Source organism: Kryptolebias marmoratus, linkage group LG5, assembly GCF_001649575.2.
Source record: "Kryptolebias marmoratus isolate JLee-2015 linkage group LG5, ASM164957v2, whole genome shotgun sequence".
Classification (NCBI taxonomy): Eukaryota; Metazoa; Chordata; class Actinopteri; order Cyprinodontiformes; family Rivulidae; genus Kryptolebias; species Kryptolebias marmoratus.
The window spans coordinates 17363341-17369125 of NC_051434.1; positions in this window are offsets into that span (position 1 = coordinate 17363341).

Genomic DNA, 5785 nt, shown 5'->3' on the forward strand with positions numbered 1-5785 from the left:
CTTTTGTCACTTTTTTCTTGTGTTTAACCACTAGGGGGAGCTTTGCTTACACACCCTTATCAACATGCTTTGGCTCCTCAGAAACAGGCAGACATTATTGAGCATTTACCAATCAAACCAGATAAAATTTTGCACATTCATTTATTTCCATCCTGTCTTGAATCTGTCCATTTCATCTGTCATGAGATATTTGGCTTTTTTTCCCCTCTTTTTCTTTTTCCTAAAGAGCCCTGCCAATCACAGTAAATGAAAAGGCTGTCGTCCTGTAGTGTTCATAGCTGCTCTTCTCTTCAGAGTCCAGATGGTGGTGCTAACTCCCTATGCTGCACATGCCAGAGAGCCCATGCACCGCTGCCCACCTGATGGACAGGAAAAGCATTACCTCATCCCTTCCTTTCATTCCTTCAGGTAAAAATAGACAGATTAAGCCTGGGCTTTGATGAGCGAAACTTACAGAGGAGGTGTGGAATCAGAGAGAGAGGGATAGCAGTCGGAGGAGAGGGACTAAATGGATCGTTCTGCTCCAAATCCAATTCCTAATAGCTAGAGGGAGGGAGAGAGAAGGGAGGAGGCGGGAGGGGGGGGGGAGAAAACAGTCAAAGAAAGAGGAGAAGGAGAGTGGAGATATCACGTCTAACAATTAGGACCTGCCTTCAGGGTGTGAAGGAGAAGCTTTGTGGAGAACATATAAATTGCTCATCAAGCAGCGCCTCTCTGCAGTCTTCCTCAGGTCCTCCTGCCTCAAAGAGGCAGCCATGAAGCGGGCGGCCCCCAGCTTAACACAACCACATATAAGATGGCTGGAATGCGTTCACAGCATTTATGAACCGTCTCCAGCTGTCATATTTGCCAAAAGAAAAAAAAAAAAAATTACCCCCCTACAGTTTAGTCAAACCTAGATCTGACCTGACTTCAGCAAACATCACAGCACATCCACCCGAGATCGTGCTTACTCTGTAGGGTGGAAGATCCAGCTCCGTTTGCAGCCGTCTTTTTAACGAAGAGGATGTTTGTTTACCACAACTTGCTTGATTGTTTGTTAACAGCATTGCTAAGGCATATTGGCTTCATTTATTTATTTTTTATACCAAACTTAGGGTAACCCAACTTTAGAAGTCTTTGATTACAGGGTTGATTTGGGTCTGAATAAAGATTGTGGGATATTTTTTATTCAGCCCTGGAGGAGGCATGCAGCGCTGCTAACCATTTCTCCCCAAAGTAACTGAGCCAAGAAGATGTAACTATAATTTTTATACCCCCTCTGTTTTTTTTAAAAATTTGTTGTCTGTAGCAGTGTACAACAAATTAGCAGAGAAGGCAGTATATGAGTGGAGAAAGTGAAAAAATGTTCCAGAAAGATTGGTTATTTTCCATTTTAAATACAAAAATGAGCAAAGATTTCCAAATCAGTTCAGTTTGTTTATATAGTCCACAGGTAAAGACAGACCAGGGAGCTGAGAACAAACAAATAAAACAATTACACAATTCAGTTAAAAACAAATCCAGATTCAGATCTAATTACACACAATCAATTTATTCCAATACAACCAGATTCAGTACGTTACAGACTGCCATTAAGTAAAAATGTTGAAAGCCAACAGATTGCATCAAAGGGAAGATTTAATGCAATCATCCTTCGTGAGTAAGCAAAGGGAGATGGGCGATTGTGGAGAGGAATGACCCCCTTTGCACAGAAAGAAACAACGAGCAGAACCAGGCTGAGGGTGGGTGGCCATCTGCCCAGGCTGGCTGGGGACTGGGAGGACAGGAAAATCAACAGATGAGCACAGAAGTATTATTGAAATCAAAACATACAAATTAAGGCCCTTGACTGTAGTTATAGTTTCTTGTCAAATTAAAACTTTGGTTCACTCTGGACAATATTGGGCCTCTGCCCTTCAGACTGTTCTGCCAAATAGTTCTAAGCAATTAAAAAAAAACAAAAGTTTTTTTTGGGAAAAGCATGAAATTCCTTTCCTCTGCGTCAAATGGATGTTATTTTGCTTCCTGACTTTAAAATGGGGAAGTCACAAAGGCTTGCTGTTGCTGGATGAACTTTGTAGTCCCTTGTGTTTTTCCTGGACTTCCTGGATGAGCTGCAGTTATGCCCCTGGAAGAAGTTCAAAGTGCCCGTCCTTTTCTGAAAGCCTTTTTTGTTGTTCCACATGTTTTTCATTTGTAAACCATCTCCCTCACTCTGGATCTGTGCATTTGTGGATCCTTGGGAATTTTTCTTAGGTAACGTTTTGGTACGAGACACAAAAAATACAGGAAATTAAGAGTCTGAGCTCATGTTTTATGGCAATCTAGTTAGCTAAACCTAAGTGATTTGATGTTGTTACTACATATAAAATATTCATATTTTATATCAGGGGTGAGGTGAGGGTGTCACTCCAGTTTGTTGTAGGAGTTGAGCCTAAAGGCAAATCTCTTAATTTACTGGTTCATGTACCTCTCACCTATCTTCATGAGGTCTGAATCAGGATGGAAAGATCGAGATCCTGTATACAAGCAGATGAAACGAGCTTCCTCAAGACGGGAAGGTGGAGGTGCTCCATCATCTGGGCTGGAAGCTCAAAGTAGAGCCACTGTTCCTCTGCATTGAGCTGCTGAGGTGGTTTGGGCAGCTGATAACAGTCCCTCCTGGATGCCTCCCTGTGGAGGTTTTCTAAACAGATCCGATTTGGAGGAAACCCCGGGGCATATCCAGAACTCTCTAGAGGGATTATGTATCCTGTTTAGCCTAGGAACACCTTGGGATTCCCAGGTAGGAGCTGGAGAGGGATGTCCGGAATTCTCTCCTGAACCTGTTACCTCTGCCACCTCCCGTTGGATAAGCAGAAGAAACTGGATGGATGGGTTTTATATTAATATATTATTACTTTTGTATGGTTCCTCACATAAAATAATCAGTACATAAAACATAATTAGCAGACAATGACAAGAAAAGCCCTTTTTTTTAGGTTTACCAGCTGAAATAGAGAGCTATAATAAAACAGTTATTCATTTAGTGTTCAGCCAACATTAGTTTTTAACTCGATACTGATCTGAGGGTTGTAGTTGTGTGTCAACAGACCAACAGTCTTTTCTACATCCTACAGCAAATTCTACATCTTAGAGAGTGCTGTCGCATCGAGGTCCAACTCCGAGTCGGATAATCTCCTCCTCAGCTGTCAAAATGTTAACTCTATTGAACCAGGAACTGTAGCTTCAATTTGGCTTTGATTTCACTGTTTAAATCCTCCTCAGCTGGCATTATTTAAATATTTTGCATCTCAGTGGATTTTAAGCTGTGACCTGATTCTGTTCATCTATTCGCTGCTAAGGTAAAACATATTTTGGGGAGTGATTGATGACACATCTGAGCGAAGATGTCAGCTTTAGTTTCACTTGGGAATAATTCTGTTTTTCTTTGTTGTTGCTGAATGTTTTTGTCACTTTGGTACTTCTCTAACAGCTTTTTTTTTATATATTTATATATTATGTTTTTGGTTTGTTTTGAGGATTCTCCACGTTTTTTTTTTGTAAGGTTGGGTGATTTTTTTTTTTTCCCTCTCCTTTTTATTCCCATACTAACCCGATTCAATGGAATTTTGTGCAGAATTGTCCAGCACACCATTATGCCCCTCCTGAGAGCTCGAGCCCTCTTTGGTATGCTGCACCAAGACCGGCAACGGTCATTTAGCAGCTGCTGACGCCTCACTGAAGTCGTTTTGACTCGTTCAAGGATCCTAAAGAGACAAGTTAATTCTCCTGACAGTATTGCAGCCCAGATCTCTAACTCCCCCCTCCTTTTTCTTTACAACAAACATCCATCTGCTCCATCAAGTGCAGAGCAGCGTTAATGTGTGTGTGTGGAGTCATTTCTGATCCCAGTCTGAAGATCTATCTTGGTGAACTTTGGTAATTGGTGTCTGAAGTGCAGATCTGACAAATGTTTCTATGGTGAGCCAGGGAACAGATTACTTAAAGAAAATTCCAGTCCTGAGGCTGAGCAGCATTCATTTACTGTCAGGCATGATCATAAATGTGACTCTTGGATTGTAGCATTTGCTTAATGAGCAAACCAGTGAAAAGATGCATGATTTCTACTTCAGCTTAAAGCTTGATATAGACGAATGAGCCCACAGCTGTGCGCATCTGTTGATTTTCCTTAATTGGTTTTTTTACCTTACAGAATTTTTCCATATTCTAACTTGAGGCCGGCTCACACTTTGCGTTTTTTTTTTTTTAAAGTTGTAAAGCACTTGTTCGCGTCACACTGTAAAAGTACAAAATTATAAAAATTCGATTGTGCAGTGTGACAGGAGTTTCTATGTATGTATGTTTCAAAAGTTGCCAAAGTGAACGACTTCTTGCCACAGGGAAATCACGTATGACACAAAGAGCCAACAAAAAAATATCAGTCCAGCAGTAAATGCGAATGGACCGCTGGTTTTAAAGCTCAGCTTTATTCAGAAAAAACAGAGGGAGGAGGACGAGGAAAAAAAGAGACTGTTATGAGTGCACTCGAGGCTGGGGGAAAAAAAACAACAACATTTGCTGCAGCAACAGTCACACTGCACAATTTTTTTCCATAAAACATCTGACACTGCTTGATATTTGCGTAGGTCATCTTTGGTTGTGAGAGTGCTGAATTGACTCGCCTGTGATCCTGTCTCCCTGAACAACTGCAGACCAGATTTACTTTCAAATGTTTTCCCCTGTCTGATTCTCTCTTTATCACTTTTAATGGCTCATGACAAGACAGTGCATTATTCCGCAATTTATTTTTCTTATTCCTGAGTTGTAAAAATGACTAAATTTTACAATCTGTATTAAAGTTTTTTGTCTCATTTTAGATTGATAAATACCTTTTATTTGTCACTGTTCATGTACAATGAGAACGCATTTGAAACACCCCATAGAAAACCTTGTGGTAACATTAGGTAGTAAGCACTTAGGTTAATGGATAAAAGCAGCAGTAATGACACAGAAACATAGTCTAAAATGGAACAAAAGAAATTAAAAATTGCACATTAAAAGGTCAAGTATCAGGACCTAAACACATCACTGACGTAATGAGGTCTAAAATAGTATAAAAAGGAATAACATGGGATGTTTAAGTAACAGGCACATAGGCTGGCGGGTGTACCTTGGTAAGGTGGATTGTAAACATTCATACAAAAGAATGGGGAAGCATTTCACATAAATGGAATAGGATAGTGCAAATAAATAGAGTATTATTGCACAGCACAGCAACAATGTCAAGCTGTTTGGCTTGATTAGTTGATGCAGATTAAAGGGTGGGGGTGGGGGAGGACTCATCGTGTTGAGCAGCATCACACCTTGGGTGTATTAAAGCAATAGTTTGGCTTTCTTGAAGTTTGTTTCAGAGAAAAGGTTATGAACCAATAATATCTTACCTGTTTAGTTAGAGCTTTTAAATGATCCAAATTTGGAGAAAAACTGATTTGTCCTGACCGAATTGACGAGCTAACGGGTCATCACAACGGGGCCAAGACCAAAATGGATTACTTCTGTCTTTTAAACCCCTTCAGTCTCAAAAATGTCAGAGAGGTTCATGTAAATGCAATTTCATGATCTTTTACATTGCCATCAGTTTTGCGTTACACAGACAAACATGGTTATTTGCTAGCACAAATAGTGGCACCATTAGCTTATCTGTAGCTCCTCTGGTGTAGCCTGGGGCACTTCCTGCAAGAATTTCATGACATCTCTGTGGGAATAGCAATGCAATTTTAACATAATCGCAGTTTAAATATTTATTAAATAGCATCCACAT